The sequence below is a fragment of the Schistocerca americana genome, chromosome 3 (genome assembly GCF_021461395.2).
Source record: "Schistocerca americana isolate TAMUIC-IGC-003095 chromosome 3, iqSchAmer2.1, whole genome shotgun sequence".
In the NCBI taxonomy this organism is placed as follows: Eukaryota; Metazoa; Arthropoda; class Insecta; order Orthoptera; family Acrididae; genus Schistocerca; species Schistocerca americana.
The window spans coordinates 774355258-774377150 of record NC_060121.1 but is presented as its reverse complement, the minus strand read 5'-3'; the positions used below and the strand labels follow the sequence as shown (position 1 = coordinate 774377150).

The 21893-nt window shown below is 41.9% G+C and overlaps 1 protein-coding gene across 1 annotated transcript in view; it reads right to left on the bottom strand.

The window, feature by feature from the left end:
- Nucleotides 1–21893, bottom strand: part of LOC124607310 (TNF receptor-associated factor 6-B) — an 80195-nt gene that overhangs the window by 8221 nt on the left and 50081 nt on the right. The window lies entirely within an intron of this gene.

Here is a 21893-nt window from a genome sequence, read left to right as displayed (position 1 = left end):
TTTTTAAAAAAAACTACATGCTGTTGCTTTGAACATTATAAGCGACTGCTACAATGCACTACATTTGTAGAATTGCCTCAGTGTACCACTAGATGTCTCTGTCTTGCAACAGAATCCGTAGTTTCATGTTTTGTGCTCAAGGCACTGGTACTTAAAAAAACAAAAAAATGATGGTTTCAGACAGAAACTACAGGTACAAGATAGGTGTGTGTGTGTGTGTGTGTGTGTGTGTGTTTCCCACTATTTGAAATTGGATCAACTATGTTTTATTTCTAAGTCTGAAGAGAGTCAGTGTTCCCTTGGCAACCTAATCATAAACATCTGTGTGTATTTTCCTAAGCAATTTCTCTTGATTTCAATACTTTCTCAAATTTTTCTCAGCAGTTTATTTCCAGACTGTGCAATGTGGGCATGCCTTTATATATAGCTCTACTTTAAGTCCATCCTTGGTGAAGTGCAAGTGTTTATTGCGTTCCAAGTTGGGTATATACACAGCTGTAACTTATATAACATGTTCACTTTCTTGTTAACATTTAAGTTCTTTTATACACTATATTCAGTGTGTCTGTTACACTAAATGTGAATTGCCACATGGTCTAACTGCTACTATGTTGAAGAAGGTGAACAATCTCCTGCAGCCAGATTAAGTAGCAACAATTGGATTAGCAGCCATGGTCACCTCAACAGAAATCATCATCAATGATGGTAGCCAACCAGTATGGATACCACCGGAACCACCATTCAACAGTAACAGAAACAAACACCCATTCCTTCATTCATTGTGTTCTGTAGATCTTGTAAAGAAGGAGAATCTTCAGGGATGTGGAACAAGTCAAGGTACACATTAACATGAGACAAAGGCATCATAGAAACTTAATTTGTATACTGTATTACCATCAAAACTATCACTACTCTGATTAATGCTATTCACACTAATGCCTTCTAAATTTGGTGTTTTTATCTGTTAGTAGTAGCTAAATATTTGCTTGACTACAATGGTATTTTTCAAAGAAAATATTATTACATCTATAAATACTGAGTCCCATATATAGTAAATTACTTGTTGTACAGATACCACTGCCAACAGAAATTTTAAATCCCTGAACCTGGATATTCCAGTAATTTGTAGAAAGAGTGGCTAATGAGATAAGCTTTCAGTTTTCTTTTGAAGTGGTAGGGATTCCAAGTTTCTATCTTTATGTTGGGCAGGATCTTGTTGAATATCTCACACTGGACAAGGGAGCTTAATTTAAATGAAAATCATTTTTGTGTCTTGTATTGTGACTTTGTTTCAAAGTTCAGTCAAAACTGATTTTTATTATCAGCAACAAAAACCACTAAAAGGTAAATATATTGGAAAGTGAGTGTAAGAATTCCAAGAACTTCAAAAAGGCTTTTGTAAGTTGTATGACTACATACTTTACACAATATTATTACTGCTCAGTTCTGAACAAACACATTCACTTGAAGTGCACTGCCCAGAAGAAATTCCATAAGGCAATGGGGAGTGAATATATGCAAGCCAACAGTTCTTGTCTTCAGCTCAATAGTGGGACATGTATTTGAGGGCATAACACGTTGAATTGAGCTTCTTGATTACTTTATCCATATACTGACTTCTCCTTAACTTGTTATCTAACCAAGGAGACTGTGCTTCATTCAGTGTGTGATGATTAATGTCTACTTCTGGCATTAAAAGGTAATTATTGTTTGTCTGAAACTGCGTATTATGAGTCTTTGTGAGGCTAACAAACTGTTTGCTGTGAACCACTTGTTGGACTGTTCAGTTATCATATGAGCAGTGTCTGCTAGGGTTGAGTTAGGACCCCTGATTAGTATTGATTAAAACAACAGTCAAGATTGCAATAACATTTGTTTATTACTACTGGTTTCAGCTTATGTTAAAGCTATCCTCAAATTTTTTGCACCTTCTATGGCTGGTGCTGATGGCTCCTTGGCTCTTCGAGCGATACCACGATTGTACACACGCATTTCTTGTGTCATCAGTAAACACTACAGTTTTTGAACTGCCCTTTAAAGTCACTGGAAGAACATACACATGCCAGTCACATTAATGTGACCTCCACTTATGTCTGATGTCAATGTGCAATAATCACTCACAGATGGCAGGTGCTATCACTAGCAGTGGAAGGTATATACAGCATCTTGGGGGACATGGAAAACAGTGTATTCATAGTAGTAATACAGAAATGGCGCAATTTATCTGATGTCCAGAAGGCCCGGATCTTTGGCTTTTGGGCCATTTCCAAAATAGGTAAGTTTGTAAACTGTCTGCAATCATTTTAAATTATACTGTACACGGTAAAATGAGGCTATACAATCTCAGAGCCGAAGCAATGTGGTACATCGTGGGCCACAGATGACAGGGGTGAATGATGGCTGCAGAGATGTGTACAGGTGAACAGACGAGCAACTGTCAAGCATCTAACCACCGAGATGAACCGAGGGGCTACCAACGGTGTCTCCTCAACGATCGTTCAGCAAACGTGCTGCGTAAGGATGCCTGCAGCAAGTGTCTGGTTCATGCATCCGTGCTGACTGATGTTCATTGCTGATGAAGGCTGGAATTTACTACCAGTACCGCAACTGGACTTCTGTTGAGTGGTGACAGGTGGCCTTTTGAGTTGCATCAAATTTTAGAATTGAAAGCAAACACCGTGCAACAATTGTCAGGGTCCAGGCTGAAGGAAGGAGCGTTATGGTCTGTGGAACCTCCATCAGAACGTTTGCACCATGGATCCTCAACCATAAAGCCTATCGCAGCTGGGCACAGCACTGGGATCAGCAGGGATCTACATCCCTATCAGTACCTTCTAGAACCTCACTGACTCTCTTCCTATATGTCACGGAGTGATCCGCACTGCATTCATTTATTCATTTGAACTGACTGGACAGTGTGTGTGGGTTAGAAACAAGAATGAGCTCAGTACCAATCCCTGTGACACTCCATGTTATGTTTCCCCACATTGAAGTTATTTTCATGCCCGAGACTGTTAATGTGACTCTCTGCTATTTTTAAGCCACACATTCAAAGGCTTTGGCAAGGTCACACAATATACCAACATTTTCTTGATTAACTCTGTCAGCAGTTCATTTGTGAGATCTTTTATTGCTTTCTTTGTGGAAAATACTTTGTGAAATCCAAACTGAGAGGTGGTTGACAAGTACTGGTTAGTCAAATGAGTCAGTATTCTATCATAGACCACTTCCTTGAATTCCTTTGAAGACTGGAAGAAATGATGCAGGTCTGCAATTAGAGGTGGTTTGCAGATGGGCCTGTTACAGAATATTTAAGTCTCTCAGGGTTGATTGATTACAAAGGTAGCTTAGAGGTAATCTTATCAAGTCAAGACAGCACAAAATTTTAATGTTCTACTAGAAACATCATTACAGCCAGCAAAATTACTAATTTTTACTCACCTGATGAATTGTATACTTTTTTTAAAGCTAGTGTCTGTTGGTGGTGCACCAAGTGTCTGGACAAGTAAATCTAATGTGTCTATATTTGAGTGTTTATTGCTGTGTGTAGTGTTTGCAGTGACTGTGAGGAAGTAATGATTGAATCTGATGGCCAAGATTTGAACGTGCAACCATTTCTGCCAGAGGTATTTTCTAAGGGCCTAATTTAATTTGGATTACTAGTGTTGTTTGTTTCTTGTTTTAGTAATGTTTCAAATAGGTTTTGTCTTATTCCTGGAATATTTCATTTTTTTGAGTGTAGTAAATGAACTATTCTTTTTTTAATGACAGAATGGAATATTCAACACTACATCCTAACTGATGGTAATGGAGTTCCAAATCTTGATTACTGCTTATTCTCTGAATTTCATAGAGCTCCCTCTTCCAAGCACATGGCATTTTAATCCCAAGGGTTATCTATTGTTTATCCTTTCTTTTGTTCAATTTTGCCCTAACTTGTTTTAGGGAATATGGTTAAGAAAGAGTTAAAACTGCCTGTTTTATAAACAGCCTCTGAGCACAACAAGAAGAAACTGGAGATTCAAGTAGGTCTGGCAAATTACAGCATGAATCTGAAGAATGTGTTGAAAACAACAGAAACTTCCATATCAAACAGCATCACATTATTAAGTAGGAAATACTAACTTTTGTTAACTGTATGTTTGCAGACAGTAAAAATAAAAATGTTGGAAGACTCTACCCAAAGTCATCTGTCAAGTAGTTAAGATAGGGCGCAAACATGATTACTATTCAAAGCCCAAAAAAGCCTGAGAAAGGGATATCCATTGAGTTCACAGTGCTGTGCACGTTTAAGATTTGACAAAAATGACAGCAGTGTGGGATATAGTCAGTGTGCCGGTTTGTACAGCAGAGTGCAGTGCCCCACACGACACTGTATACCCATGACAAAAGTCATGGGGTACTTCCTGATATTGTGTCAGACCTCATTTTGCCTGACACAGTGCAGAAACTCGATGTAGTATGGACTTGACAAGTCGTTGGAAGTCTCCCGCAGAAATAGTGAGCCATGCTGCCTCTACAACAGTCCATAATTGTGAAAGTGTTGCCAGTGCAGGATTTTGTGCATGAACTGACCTTTCAATTACGTTCCATAAATGTTTGATGGGATTCATGTCGGGTGATTTGGGTGGTCAAATCATTCGCTCAAAATGCCCGGAATGTTCTGACATAGTACATTGTCATCCATAAAAATTCCATCACCGTTTGGGAACATGAAATCAGTCTCCAAGTAGCTGAACACAACAATTTCGAGACATGATTGGTTCAGTTGGATCAGATGACCCAGTCCATTCTATGTAAATGCTGCCACCCCCAGTTTGCACAGTACCTTGTTGACAACTTGGGTCCATGGCTTTGTGGAGTCTGTGCTACACTCAAATCCTACCATCAGCTTTTACCAACTGAAATAGGACTCATTTAATCAGGCCCCCAATTTCATCGTCTAGGGTCCAATCAACATGGTCATGAGCCCAGGAGAGGCATTGCACGCAATGACGTGCTGTTAGCAATGGCGCTCGCATCAGTCAACTGTTGCCATAGACCATTAACATGACATTTTGCTGCACTGTCCTAACGGGTACACTTGTTGCACACCCCACTCTGATTTCTGCTGTTATTTCATGCAATGTTTCTTGCCTGTTAGCACTGACAACTCTATGCAAACAAGTCTCATCTCGGTTGTTATGCGAAGGCCGTCAGCCACTGAGTTATCCATGGCAAGGGGGTAATGCCAAACATTTGGCATTCTCAGCACTCTCTTGACACTGTGGATCTCAAATACTGAATTCCCTACTGATTCTTGAACCGAATGTCCCATGTCTCTAGCTCCAACTACCATTCTGCATTCAAAGTCTTGTAATTCCCATTGTGCGAACATAATCACTTTAGAAATCTTCTCACATGAATCACTTGAGTACAAATGACAGTTCCACCAATGCCCTGCCTTTTTATACCTTGTGAACGCAATGCTACTGCCATTTTTATATGTGCATATCACTATCCCATGACTTTAGTCAACTCAGTGTGTACTGACTTCACTATTCAGGTCATTATGAAGCTACCGACAGGTCACGTGAGAATGTGCTCGACAAAAGCTACTGACAGCACTAAGGCATAGTCCAACTTGAGTTACTGGAAAGCATCTGAAGCTTACTACAAAGCATGTGAAGCTTACCAGAAAGCATGTGAAGCTTACCAGAAAGCATGTGAAGCTTCCAGAAGCCAAACATATGCAAATGATCTTGCTGTCTTATCATGCCCACATGAGGGAAGTTTTGTTATCTTCAAGTATCTTTATTTATGCATCAACATAAACTATTTCCCCCTTCAAAGTAATCACCCTCAGATAACACACACTCCTGTCAGTACCTTCTCCAATCTTGGAAGAGCCAGCCGTTGGTGGCCGAGCGGTTCTAGGCACTTCAGTCTGGAACCGCACGACCGCTATGGTCGCAGGTTCGAATCCTGCCTCGGGCATGGAAGTATGCGATGTCCTTAGGTTAGTTAGGTTTAAGTTGTTCTAAGTTCTAGCGGACTGATGACCTCAGCAGTTAAGTCCCATAGTGCTCAGAGCCATTTTTGAACCAATCTTGGAAGCACTTCTGGAACTCACTTTTGATTATGGTGTTCAGCTTCTTCAGCGATTCTGATTTTATCTCACCAATGGTGGCAAAACAACATCCTTTCATGGTTCTTTTCAGCCTCAGGAGTGCAAAGAAGTCGCAGAGGGCCACGCCTGGTGAATACAGCGGCTAAGGCAACATAACTGGTTTGTTTTTTGCCAAAAAATCATGAACAAACATTGATGTGAGCAGCAGCATTATCAAGGTGCAATTTCCACAAGTGATTTTATCACATTTTTGGTCATTTTCTTTGGATTGCTTCAAGCAAATCACAGAACTTCCAGGTAGTATTCCTTACTGGCTGTATGACCATAAGGCAAGAACTCATAATGCACAATCCCATTGTAACTGAAGAAGGCAGTGAGAAGAACCTTCACCTGTGATTGAACGTGTCAAACTTTTTCGGTCTTGGCTCTTCAGGCAGTTTCGAAGTCATAATATACCCGTGTTTTTTCACGTGTTATAACCTTCTTTAGAAGTTCTGGATCATTGTCAACTTCATTCAGCAATTCCTGAGTGATGTCTACAGGACATTGTTTTTGGTCAATATTCAACAATTTCGGAAAAAAAACTTTGCTGCTACATGTTTCATGCCCAGAACATCTGTTACACTTGTAACAGCCCTCAAACCTCCATATACTAAACAGCAACATGCTGGTTTTAAATACAGGAACCAAGAGACTGGTCAATATTTGCATTATACAACCAGTGCTTTCACAACAAGATATTGCAGGAGGGTATATATACAGGGTGTTACAAAAAGGTACGGCCAAACTTACAGGAAACATTCCTCACACACAAATAAAGAAAAGATGTTATGTGGACATGTGTCCGGAAACGCTTAATTTCCATGTCGAGCTCATTTTAGTTTCGTCAGTATGTACTGTACTTCCTCGATTCACTGCCATGATTTCATATGGGATACTCTACCTGTACTGCTAGAACATGTGCCTTTACAAGTATGACACAACATGTGGTTCATGCACGATGGAGCTCCTGCACATTTCAGTCGAAGTGTTCATACGCTTCTCAATAACAGATTTGGTGACCGATGGATTGGTGGAGGCGGACCAACTCCATGGCCTCCACGCTCTCCTGACCTCAACCCTCTTGCCTTTCATTTATGGGGGCATTTGAAAGCTCTTGTCTACACAAGCTCGGTACCAAATGTAGAGACTCTTCGTGCTCGTATTGTGGATGGCTGTGATACAATACGCCATTCTCCAGGGCTGCATCAGCACATCAGGGATTCCATGCGAAAGAGGGTGGATGCATGTATCCTTGCTAATGGAGGACATTTTGAACATTTCCTGTAACAAAGCATTTGAAGTCACGCTGGTACATTCTGTTGCTGTGTGTTTCCATTCCATGATTAATGTGATTTGAAGAGAAGTAATAAAATGAGCTCTAACATGGAAAGTAAGCATTTCTGGGCACATGTCCACATAACATATTTTCTTTCTTTGTATGTGAGGAATGTTTCCTGAAAGTTTGGCCGTACCTTTTTGTAACACCCTGTATAAAAAACACTGTCATAAAACCTCCAGTGAGAGGTTTACAACAAAACATAGCATGAAAGGGGATACAAGACAGACAACCAGAAATGTGTAGGCAGCTAAACAATATACAGCAACACCGAACATGACACCTCCTCTTATCAGTCCAGTGTCACAAATTACAAAGAATCCATAACCAAGACAATATCATCAGCAGAAAACTGACTCAAATCTTCATATGCAAACAGCAGCCTGCTTGAAAGAAATCATGAAGCAGCAAATTATAACTTTTTCCACATATGAATCACTGTAGTCATTTCATCACTTCAAATCATGAACCGTAGACAAAATCCATCTCGGTAATGGCAAACAGACCACTCAAATTCAGTTAGTGAAGTACAAGCTCCATTACATCCAATAAAGTGATATTATCAAAATGTCTTACCAAATACCCGATATTCTGTGCCATATGCAAAATATAGCTTAAGACAGGAGCACAGTTTTATCTTCCTGGTTAGAGCATAAGTAGAGTTAGTTATTTACATGTTCCCTGGATCATAATTGTGACCTCTTGCTATGATGTGGTTCAAGTCTGTTTTACAGTTATAGTGTATATATTCAGCACAAAAAATGGCAGTGTGCTGATCACTTACATGATTTCTTAAGTACATGCAGTGTGTCGGCTTGGTAGCATTTATTACATTCAACTTAAAATCATAAATACTAAAAGTGTCAATGTGAGCACCATTCATCACACATCTAGTGATCGGTGAGTTCATCCCAAAACTCAATAGTGAATGGTGAGTTCTTCCCAAAACTCAATCAGTGGGTCTAGAGTAATCATTGCAACCATGCTGTTTCTAAGGTTGGGTAGATTAGCTGGTAGCAGAGGCACATACATATGATTCTTTATGAAGCTCCAAAGGTAAAAACCGCATGGAGTCAGATCAAGTCTGTATGTGAAAGTCACGCAAAACAAGCTCTGTTACTTGATCCCCTGTGGCCAATCCAGCAGTTGGATACAATGTTTTTTAACAAACTGCGCACTGAGTTATGCCATTGAAGCAGCGCACCATGTTGCTGCCAAGTTCTGTGGTTCAATTTCTTCCAATTGAGGAAAGAGTCACAGTTCTAATGCAGTGATATAAGAAACACCAGTTACAGTTGCTTCACTGAAAAAGAAATGCAGTACACTTTTCATCGGGATATGAAAAAAAGCAACTGTACCATCTCGCGAGGATTTGCTGATATCCAGAAGTGCACATTAGATGTTTTCACATTTCCACTTAGATGAAATGTCAATTCATCACTGAAGACAACACGATTCAGAAAATCTTCATCATTATGCAGCAACGTTTTCTTTGCAAGGTTGGCACAGAAACTGTAGTCTGTGGGCTTTAGAGCTTGGAACAACTGCAGTTAATAAGGATGTAGATGCAGTTGTAAGCATTTAATTAAAAGTCCCCACTCAGACATCGCTGGAATTGCTAATTCATGAATAGCCTTCCAAACTGATTTCTTGGGGATACTCATGAAAGACTCTCATTCGTTCAACGCGTTCTTCAATCATTCTTGGTCATTTCATACTCTTCCCTTTGTGCACAGGTATACAAACAAAGCTGTTTGAGTTGCTCTTTCATTTGATGTATTATTTATGATTTTAAGTTGAATGTAAAAAAAACTGCAAAGCCTTAAAACCCATATATCCATTATTTTCAAACATCCTGCATATACTGAACAATGGAAGCTCCAGGTTGGGATAATAGTGATGTTAGGAAAATATAGATTGCTAATACTGTAATGATGACTCATTAAGTTGCACAATTAAAACACACTTACACATTTTCTTTCAGCCACAAATCAGCCTTCTGATAAAGGCTGTGGCTGAAAACTAATGTGCAACTGTCTTTTAACTTGCCTGTCTGCAATGTAATGTGTCATTTTTACAGTAAGTAGCAATTTATCTTTTCCTTACACTGTTGTTCCTGTATATACTGGGTTATACTTAACTATGTTCAATCCTACTCCCAACAAACAAAAATGCACATGCACACACACATGCATGTACATACACAAAATCATACTACAATACTTTTAGAAATCCTTCTATGGAGTAGAAGCAGTTGTCAATCAGATAATATTTCTATTTATGTTTGAAGTTAATTTTACTATCCATTAAATTCTTTACATCACTCAGCAGGTGGTCAAAGATTTTTGTGACTGAGTACCTCTTCCTTTCTGTGCCACACTAAGCCATCTTTATGATTATTATTATTGTTATTTTTAAACTCTGATCAGTTGTCAACAACAAATTTGATAGGGGAGTAAATGTGCTGTGCGGCTGTTTTTGGTAAAGAGCTGTCTGCAAGAGATTCTAGAGTGCACATAAAACATTATCTCTATTACACACATCTTTGCTACAAACACTGTTTTCCTCAGTGATGAGTTATCCTAGAACATGGTGCCATAAGACAATAGTGAATGAAAATAGGAGAATTAATTCAACTTTTTCTACATTTTCATTTTCAAAATCTGAGACAGGGTGGCACAGATGAAGTAGTCCACGTAAGTATAAAAAAATACAGTGAAATTACTGAAATGAAACAGACTTACCTATTATTTACAGTGAAAAATACATTTAAAGAAGATGCTGAAAGTGACCCCCTGCAACATCAATACCTTTGACTTCCAGATATTGTATTGTGTGTGGATTTGTTTCACAGACCTTGCTCTTCAAATGTCTCCATAGGGCCGGGGAGGGGGGGTGGGGCCTCACATATTGTTGTTAGATCTGGCGAATGTGGTGGCCGTAAATGTTTGCTGTCATTTTGTTACTCAGTGAAGGCATCATGGACTTGTTCCATGGATACCTTAGACGTGTGGCATGTTGTCCCATCTTGCTGGGAGTTTATTTATTTATTTACACGTCAAGTTCCGAAGGACCAAATTGAGGAGCAAATCTCCAAGGTCATGGAACGTGTCAGTACATGAAATTACAACATAAAAGTAATAACAAATAAAAATAAATGTTCATGAACCTGAAAAAGTAAGTCCATAAGTTTAAGTAAAAGCTATCAGCAATACAATAAGAATCAGCTTAATTTTTCAAGGAACTCTTTGACAGAATAGAAGGAGTGACCCATGAGGAAACTCTCCAGTTTCGATTTGAAAGTGCATGGATTACTGTTAAGATTTTTGAATTCGAGTGGCAGCTTACTGAAAATGAATGCAGCAGTATACTGCACACCTTTTTGCACGTTTGTCTTTCATATTTAGTGAGTTGAGCAGAAAATATATCAAAAATTTCCATATATGCAACCGTGTTAAAGGTACTCTCAAAATATATTGGTCTACTGATGTGTGTTTCTGTTACACCACACCAAATGCCAATATTTTCCATCATGGAGTGATTGCTGACACACAGTGTTAGGGCTCTCCACCATCCATTACGTCGTGTTCTGTGAATACACATGATCAGAAAGATAAAACCCTGCTTCATCACTCATGATGTAATGGAAAGGGTCTAACAAACCACTGTTGATGTTATTCAAAAGCAAAGTGCAGTAATCTGCATGTTTCTGACAGTCATCGACCTGTATTTGCTGCACAACTGCCACACGATACGGTTTCAAATTGGGACTTTCAATATCCATTGGCAACTCCTCCTATGTACATGCATCTCTTGGGCCAGTTTACGTGTTGAATTCTTTGGGCTCTCAATAATTCTTTGGTGAATGTCTGCAACAGCTTCCGGTGTGCAAACTGAAGGAATTCTTTGTCATTCTACATTTTGCACAAATCCATAGCTACCCTAATTTTTGTAGTCTCCATACTGCCCTCTTTTCAAGTAATCCTCTATCTGGATACTTGACCCTGGAAATTTTGTGTGTTTCCTTAATCAAACCTGTTTTCACATATGCTTCCACAATTTCAATTCTTCACTGATAAAATAAACTGAAATGTTGACTGAAGAATGGTAACAATCGATTATTGCATAAAACTGTCCATAATCATAGCCATTAATTCTATTTCAAATACCGAAATATTGCACTTGCCTTAATAGGGGAGGTGAGCTACTTTTCACTGTGCCACATCTGTAATGCAGAAGCTGCAGAATTAAGACGTTTAAGAAGACATGTAACATGTGTATTCCAGTTCAAGTTCTTATCAATATAAACATCTAAGAATTTAGAAATATTCTGTTTCATTTATTGAGTTATTTTCATGCATTATTTCTACTGATATCGGCAGGCCCTGCGCATGTATTTTGTTCTAGCTAAACTCAGATCAGACACAACAGATGGTTATAAAGGACTTGAGCCTTTTTTTATCCATCCCTTTCCAAACAAACTGAAAGCAATCACATTTTTGTCATGCTAGAATAATGATATAAAGTAGAACAGTTACATTCATATCTGTTTACAGAGCCCCAGATTAACATGTAACAAAAACAGATGTAAGCACATCAGGAGGTAGCAGTGGTAGGAGCCACGGGATAGGGAAATGATTGCAGAAGGAGCACAGCACCACCAGGATAGTTCTGAGTGACATTTTGCCCACCGCACTTGGAATAACTTTCCAAACCCCCCCCCCCCGCCCCCTCCACACAATATCCTGCTCCTTTGGCAACCATTTCCTTGCCCTTGGCTCCTACCCTTATGACCATCCCCACTGTAAGACCTGCCCTATCCACTCACCTGCCACCACCTATACTAGTCCTGTAACTGGCAAAACATATACTGTCAATGGGAGAGACATCTACGAAACAACACACCACGTACCAGCTGTTACGTAAACACTGTTCAGCTTTCTACCTGAGTATGAGTAGCACCAAGTCATCAGTTAGCATGAATAGGCACAGATAGAAGGTGTACACTGGTAATACAAAATAACATGTTGCAGAGTGTGCTCTAAAAAATGACAGCCATGACCTTGCTGCTTGTTTCACCACATGTGTCATCTAGATTCTTCCCCAGACACCACTTTCTCAGAACTCTGCAGGCAGGAACTGGTGTTACAACGTACCCTTGGTTCTTGCCATGCCTCTGGCCTTAAATTATGTTAATTTCTTCAGTCTCAGCATCTGTTCTCAGTAACTATCCCTTTCTACACTTTTTTAGTTTTGTATATCTTTTATTTTCTGACCTGTCTGTTTTCCTCCGTCCCCACTTTCCACTCTTATTAACACTTGCACGATGTTTTTTCAGTAATCTCTGTCTTGCTTATTACTCTATCTTCCAACATAACCTCTCAGGTTTTCAAGTCCGATCTAGTGTAGCTGGCAACTGTCAGTCTTTTCTTCTCACCCTGTACTATGTCTCTGGGCAACTTTTCCGTAATTATTCCCTTTTCTTAAATCTTGCCAGTCCTTTTCCTTTGTCCCTCTTCCTTCCCATTCAACTATTCTGCCAGAAGGAGCCACTGATTCCGAAAGCTTGCACATTTTGTTAATTTTTGTGTGTTTTCTCCTGCTGCTTCTTGGTGAAAAAATCACTTATGGAGGACATTCACAACTGACCTGTTTAACAGAATGCTATCTTTAGGTGCAAGTACTGCCCCAGACCCACATAACATCCATTACCAACCTACCAAACATAGGAAAAAAAATTCTATTCAATATAATGAGAAGGTTATGGGTGTAGGTAGTGCAGGATACAATGGACGATGTGCAGTGGCCATTTTTCATCCAAAGCACTAGGCGAGTTCGTTTGTTTGCTCAGAATGGGAGGCTGACAAGCGTTTGCCACCTTTCAGCCAGTCAGTGATGACAGAATTGTCATGCATGCCCTGCAATCTTGAGATTGCGCCATGCAAGCGATAAAGCCTGAGTGAAACATCCACAACATTTCTCATACTTCATAAAAGGTTGGAGATATCGAAATAAGATTTTGTCAGATGATAGCACACTAGATGGGAGTATTTTGTCGTATGGTGATTATGCAAAACTTCATTATCTACCAAGTTATTCTGCTAACTACAGAATTTTCGAACGAAAGAATATAAATTTAGGAGCCATCGATAGCTGGTGAAATGAGAAATGCTATGGGTTTTGGAACAATGTAAGTGAAGTCATTACACATATATTTTGTGCCAAGGATGTACTTTTCTGTAAGATTTTGAGCTTACTTTTCCTCAGTTCCTCACTTAATACTTACAAAAAATGTGAGTGTAGGCTTCAGTTTATAACAGCACTTCCCCTCCAGCGCTTGGCATTTCCCCTACAGCGTCTGCCCACAGCCCCCAACACAACGACTCTCCACAAGTATCCCCTGCCATCTGCACAGCTACCGGCCATGGTATTCTGCATGCCTACACACAGGGCTCATGTACCTCAGCTGAATACAGCACGCATTTTTGCAGTAAGGAAACTCAATAAGGCTAAAACGTGCAGGGAATTGTGCAGCCCAGTAACTTTCATTTCCTGTCCTTTTAAGCTAACTGACAGAATGGTAAAACAGAAACTTGAATGACGACATAAAACTAATTCCAACATACATAGAATGCAATTTTGTTTCTGGAAAGGGAGGGGTGCTTGCTACAGTGTAATCTTCAACAGCTTCCTATAGAACAGTGATACCAAGAGTGGGAGAGAGAAATGACACTTCAGTAACTAGCAGTGCTGAAGAGATTATCATCGCCTGTACTCAGAATTCATAACAATTCTGAAATAAGAGAAAGAAAACTCTAAACTATTTTGCACTTGGGTCAGGTGGCAGCAGAACCTCCATTATTGTTCACTATATACATCAAACACTTCTAGATTCATAGAATCTGCGAGAAAAATTTTACAATTAATGAGATAATAGACTTGCAAGTTAATATGGTTCACCAAGACTTAAGAAGCAGCATATTTTATAAAAATGGTTACTTCTACATTTATCTGAAGGGGAATAACTGAGTAGTGTGTTTATCAACTCCAAACGCAGCCCTAGAACAATTAGCTTTTGATCATTAGTTAATTGACTGCAGTGGATAGCCACAGGAGTCTAAGCACACCACACTCTGCATATGGCTCGCTACTAACACATAGAGTAAATGTGTCCATGGTGTACGAGTAGTTTTAACTGCAGTAGTAGTTTCGAAGCATTCCCCTGTTTATCATTTAGCTGTGGTGGACAACAGTTTTCTAGGACTACCGATGCAGTACCACCATATTTTATTTTTGATGTCAACCCACCAGATGGTATTTCAATGTACTGTATGTGCCTCTGTTATGAGTTCAGTATCATCACTTTTGGCAGAATCTCAGCATCCTTTGTAGCTTGCTGTACATCCAACAAATGACATTTCATTTCCGCATATTTGTGCTCTGCTGGATAAATATATTATTGTTGTAGACTGCAGTAAATGACATAAATGTAATAAATAAATACTCCAATTCTCTTAGTGTGTCTCCAGTGACTGAAACAAAACAATCCTGAGAATGTTGTGGGTTGGCAGGAGAGCCAACACCGGTTATGAGAGGAAGCCGAAAGGCACGCGTTTTAGCTCACGCAGGCTGGCGTGAGGTCTGGAACAGGTCAAAGAAATTAGACTTTAGCAAAAAAGGACGTAGCTGTGGAATACTTAACTTTAATCCATAAATGGTGAACGTCGCTCTTGACGGCACATGTTTTACAGTATCAATAGTAACTGGTAATGGCACCTTGCTAGGTCGTAGCAAATGACGTAGCTGAAGGCTATGCTAACTATCGTCTCGGCAAATGAGAGCATATTTTGTCAGTGAACCATCGCTAGCAAAGTCGGTTGTACCACTGGGGCGAGTGCTAGGAAGTCTCTCTAGACCTGCCGTGTGGCGGCGCTCGGTCTGCAATCACTGATAATGGCGACACGCGGGTCCGACGTATACTAACGGACTGCGGCCGATTTAAAGGCTACCACCTAGCAAGTGTGGTGTCTGGCAGTGACACCACAGAGAAATAGTGAGCATGTCTGAAGTATTCAGCATCTAGAAGGTGGGGATAGATGTGGCACTGCAACATCCACTGCATGGCTGCCAAGGGGTCATTCTTTCTACGCAGAATTCCAGCCGTCGGTATAGGGATATAAGGAAGACAATATGTATTTACTGCAAGCAACACATAAGTTTCCCTTGGACTATGAGTTTCAGTTTCTTCACATGGGTGCTATCAATATTTAGAGCTGTTGTAATTGGGAAAGTAGGTAAACACTGAGGTTTCTTTATATAAACTGGCTGAGACAGGACGCATACAAGCAGCTGATCATATCAGTGGCTGGGGATTGCATAAATTTTAACAATTCACATTAAATAGCACCTAACAAACTCAACTGATGCACATCAGTGACATTAAGATGACTGAAATTCTTATAAACTACTACATGAACTTCGGGTATTAGAGGATAGTTGGGAAATATGGAATACTGTAATTTCTCGCCTGTTGAGTGGTTTTCCCAAGTGGAAGATGCATGGACTATTTCACAATGTTTTAATGATTCTCTATAGCAAGTCCAGTTCATCCCCAGACATTGAATGAGGTTACAGTGCAGGAAAATTGTTTTCGCAGTTCTACAAACTTTTTGCAGCTAAGTTTTAAAAAATTTTCAATAATTATACAAAAGGTACACTAGCAATTAAAACCATACAATGCATTAGGTAAAAGAATAGTCAATTGTTGTGTGTTGCTCAATTTTAACTGCAGATACAGTTGGTTCGGTTCTTATTTCTGAAGTCCAAGATGGCATGTCAGACAATATTGAGTGCATGGTATTTCTTGAGTGCGCAGGTGCAGAGAACAAAGAATACATTTTTGATTTCTGCAGACAGATAAATGTAAAATGAAATGACCTATACTATGGAAACAGATAATTGTTTCAGAACTTTTTTGAAGTTAATAAACTTAAGAGATACGTTATTGAATCAAATTAATTTCTGTGTATAGTAGAAATGTTAGTCGCAGACAGGTACAACAAAAAGATTGCTCAACAAGTAATCTTTTACACACACACACACATATTGTGTGTGTGTGTGTGTGTGTGTATGTTGTCTAAGTCAAAAGAAGCTTTTCGATTGAAAGCTTACTTGTTTAGCAGCCTTTTTGTTGTGCCTGTTTGTGACTCAACATTTACACTATATGGTGAGTAGTAATCTGTTCTTTTATAATAGTCATTATTCCAGCCTGAATTTTCCACTGTTAAATTACTTTTTTCTGCTTCCCGTAAGTATGTCTTTTAATAGTTTAAGTTAAGTGCAATCTCAGAATCGAATTTTGCATACATTAAATATGATTTTTCCCAAATTTACATGAGTATCCACATTTTTACTACTCTATCCCTGCTGTGACTCGCCGATCATTCAAAGCGCCGCCGCGCAATTATGCGCGTCCTCTATGTGCGGCGCTGACTGCCAGCCATGCAGCAGCTGCGCCACCTAAGCGGCCAGCCGAGCAGCGGCCGCTAGACTGGGACTCAGTGCTCATTCGAATGCTAATGTGTACACATGTCTTGCTTGTCAACTTACTCTGTGACTTATATGTGTTGTGTCATTCTGAAATATATGTGTTAAACTTGACGTTATAACAATTGGCGACGAGGTAGTGGATTTTTCCTTTTCACCATTGACCAACAGGGTTCCATGGCTACTGTTGAGCAACTATTCTAAAATCTCCTTGAACAGCAAACGCTTCTAACAGCGGCGATTCGCGATTTCATCGCGGCGTCAAATGCGGGGCGTTTCTCGTCGTTGGCTATAACTTCTTTTCCTCCTTACTACGAGACGGCGGAAGACTGGTCTGATTATGAAAAACGTCTTTGACAGCACTTCTTGGCATTTCATGTCACGGACGAACAACCATGTAAGTCTCTGTTCCTTTCCTGGATTTCACCTAAAATGTATCGGTTGTTGTCGCAATTGGTTCCTTTGAAGGATCCTGCGTCTTTGTCCTTTGCTGAAATGTGCTCACTTCTGTCTGTCTATTTTCAAAAGCAAACACATGTGGTAGCCTCTCGTGTTGCCTTTTTATCGTTGTCAAAAACAGCCACATCAATCCTATCGCGTTTGGGCTGCTGAACTTCACAGCCTCAGTCGAAAGTGTCAATTTGTTACTGACGTTCACAAAGAATCCTATGCCGATTCCATGGTAAGGGATGCCATTATCCGGTCGGCGCCCGACAAAGAAGTTCGGCAACGTGCCCTTCAGTTGGCGAATCCGACTCTAGATGAAGTTCTCTCCACTGCACAGTCTTTTGAAATTTCTTGCGCTGCTGGGGCGCAAATAGAGGCGTGGGGTGATATCGGCGAAATACAACCTCTGTGCGCTATTGACCATGCGTGCGGCGCGTCCCCGCCGGCCGACATGGCCGCAGTGCGCTCCCACGCGCAGCCTCGGCCTAGCCGTAAACAACCCGCTAAGAAACTGCAGCAAAACCCCCGGCAACTTCCTTCATGTCCGCGGTGTTTTACGAAACATTCACGCGAGGATTGTCCCCAACGTTGGGCTGTGTGTCACAACTGCAAAAAGAAAGGTCATGTGACTTCCGTTTGCAAATCCGACCGCATACATGATGTTCATGAACATGACGCTGATTCTGATTCTGTGTTGTCTGTCAGTTGCACTTCTTCCCTTTCAGGGAAGTTATTCCTCACTGTCCAAATCCTTCGTCGAGATGTTCGCATGCAAGTGGATACTGGTTCTGCTGCCACTATAATTAATTCTCAGACGTATCTTCAGTTGGGTTCTCCACTCCTGTCACCTGTCACTCGGCAATTACGGACGTACAATAAACAGAAGATTTCTCTCTTGGGACAGTTTAATGCTGAGGTATCTTACAAATCCGTCGTTCGCACTGTTCCCATATTTGTGGTCGACCAGAGCAACGCAGAAAATCTTTTGGGTTCTGATGCCTTTCGCGTTTTTGGGTTCTCCATAGATGACTCTGTCAATATTGTCTCTGATGCTATTCCTTATGCTCAACTGGATTCCTTGTCGATGGCATTTTCGTCCCTTTTTTCTCCTGGGTTAGGCTGTGCAAACGACTTTGAAGCTCATATCATGCTCAAACCCACTACTCGGCCTAAGTTTTTTTGGGCTCGGCCCATTCCTGTGGCCCTTCAAGATCGGGTAAAACGGGAGTTGGATCGTCTCACTACTTCAGGGGTCTTGCTTCCTGTCACTTCCAGTGAGTGGTCCTCTCCCGTCGTTGTTGTTGCTAAGCCAAGTGGTGATATTCGTCTCTGTGGCGATTTCAAAGCCACTGTAAATGCTCAATGCCTCATCGACACTTACCCTATGCCCCGTCCTGAAGAACTGTTCACTAAACTTGCTGGAGACCAGTATTTTTCCAAAATTGACCTGTCAGAAGCTTATCATCAACTTCCTCTCGATGCTGCTTCCCGGCAGTTTGTGGTCCTTAACACGCCTTTCGGCCTCTATCAATACCAACGCTTGCCATTCGGGGTTGCTAGTGCCTCTGCTCTCTTTCAGCGATTCTTGGAACAATTATTGCTTCCTGTCCCTGGGTGTATCAATTACATGGACGACATTGTTGTCACTGGCTCCACAACTGAAGAACATCTTCAAAATCTCCACACACTTTTTCATGTCTTACAGACTGCTGGTCTTAAGTGTAATCTTCAGAAATCACAATTTTTTCAGGCATCTATCACGTACTTGGGGTTTCAACTCTCTCGGGATGGTATTCGTCCGCTTCAGCAAACTGTCGCTGCGATCGATGCCCTTCCTCGCCCTACATCTGTTAAGGAACTGCAGGCCTTCTTGGGGAAAATAGCATACTATCACAAGTTTTTACCGTCTGCGGCTTCAGTGGCTCAGCCGTTGCATCGCCTGTTGCATAAAAACGTGCCTTTTCACTGGTCCGCATCATGCGACGCGGCTTTCCAGAAATTGAAGACTATGCTGAAACAGGCCCCGTGCCTGGCTACTTATCGACCTGGCCAACATCTTGTCCTTGCCACAGACGCCTCTCAATACGGGGTCGGTGCAGTCCTTGCGCACCGTTTTTCTGACGGTTCGGAACAACCCGTTGCTTATGCCTCCAAAACGCTCACGGAGGCCCAACAAAAGTATTCTCAAATTGAGAAAGAAGCTTTGGCCATTATTTATGCTCTTCATAAGTTTGGTGTTTTTCTCTATGGCTCAAAATTTCATCTTGTTACGGATCATAAACCACTTGTTTCCTTGTTTCATCCATCAACGTCACTTCCCGACAAGGCTGCACACTGCCTCCAGCGTTGGGCTCTTTACTTGTCTTGTTTCAATTATGTGATTCATTTCCGGCCAACGGCTCAACATGCAAATGTTGACGCTCTGTCTCGCCTTCCCATGGGTCCTGATCAGGCATTCGATAAAGATGAACTTTTGTGTTTCCACCTGGATGTTGCCGAGCAGCGGGTTGTGGGCGGGTTCCCCATCACTGGGGACAGGCTGGCGGCTGCTACGGGTTCTGACCCTACCCTCTCCCGAGTTTTACGCTGTATTCAGAAGGGTTGGCCAGATCGCCCGTCCGCTAAGACTTCTGATCCGTTGTGGAACTACTATGCTTTGTGCTACCGCCTCACGGCTAGGGATGGTGTTATCCTCCTCTCCACTGACAATGCTTTGCCGCGTGTTGTGGTACCTGCGTCTTTGCGTGCTTCGGTCTTGCGCCTCCTTCACCAAGGGCACTGGGGTGTGTCTCACACAAAAACTCTGGCGCGCCGTCATGTGTACTGGCCTGGCATCGACTCTGAAATAGCACACATGGTCGCTGCCTGCGGCCCTTGTGCATCACAGGCCGCTGCCCCGAAGTCATCTTTGTCACCGTGGCCTTCGCCTGAGAAGCCCTGGGAGTGCATTCATGCTGACTTTGCGGGACCCTTTTTAGGTACTTATTGGCTCCTTGTAATTGACGCTTACTCTAACTTTCCTTTCATTGTCCGTTGAACGTCGCCTACCACCACGGCAACCACCAGTGCTCTCGCCCGCATTTTTTCTTTGGAAGGCCTCCCCTCTACTCTTGTTACTGATAATGGTCCGCAATTTGCCTCTTCTGAATTTTTGTGCTCGTCGCGGCATTATGCATATCACAGCCCCGCTGTTCCATCCACAATCCAACGGTGAGGCTGAACGACTGGTCCGCATATTTAAGGCTCAGATGCGGAAACTTCTGACTTCTTCTGCTGCTGATGATGCGCTTCTCTAGTTTCTGGCGTCTTACCGTTTCACCCCCATGGGCGACCACAGCCCAGCTGAGCTCTTACATGGCCGACAGTCCCGCACGGTACTTCATCTTCTGCGGCCTTCCACCTCACGGCCGTGGGTGCCTTCACTTGGCCGGTTCACCGCCGACGACCTCGTCTGGGTACGGGGATATGGCAGGCGGCCAAAATGGAGCCTGGGCCTCATCTTAAGACACCGTGGCAGACGCCTGTATGAAATCCAGACAGACACGGGTGTTGCAGTGCGTCATTCGGACCAGCTTCGGCCTCGTGTGCCAGCAACGCCTGTTCCAAATGCTGCTACATCACCTTTGGCTCTACCTGACGCTCGGGATCTTGGCATCTCTCAATACTCACAACGCAGCCCTCTCACCGTCATCGCGATGCCAGCACAAGAACGGACGCCACCAGGAGACGTGCCCATGCAGGAACCGGATGACCATCCTCTGTCAGAGCAAATCTACTCGCCTCCTCCTCCAACGGACCCCGACACATCGCCTATGTCTCCTGTCATATCAACTGGACTTGCCGCAATGGGCAGATTGGTGGATGGGGCCCCAGCAGATTCGACCCCTACGTCTCCAGTCATCTCGACCCGTTATCATCGGGGACACTTCCATCCGTACGGGAAGCCTTCTCCCCGAGACTTTACGGTGAGTCAAACAATGCCCATGGACGTTAGCCATCTCCAGGACACCTCCATCAAGACCAGTGCAACAATTTCAAAGGGGGGGAAAGTGCTGTGACTCGCCGCTCATTCAAAGCGCCGCCGCGCAATTACGCGTGTCCTCTACGTGCGGCGCTGTCTGCCAGCCATGCAGCAGCTGCGCCACCTAAGCGGCCAGCCGAGCAACGGCCACTAGACTGGGACTTAGTGCTCATTCGAATGCTAACGTGTACACATGTCTTGCTTGTCAACTTACTCTGTGACTTATATGCGTTGTGTCGTTCTGAAATATATGTGTTAAACTTGACGTTATAACAATCCCATATTTCCCAACTATTCCACTTCAACCTCCATGTACAACTTTTAAAAACTCTGTTAGGTGGTAAGGTTTTAGAAGAATAAGTTCAATTTGGAGATACAACTGCAAAAGTAAA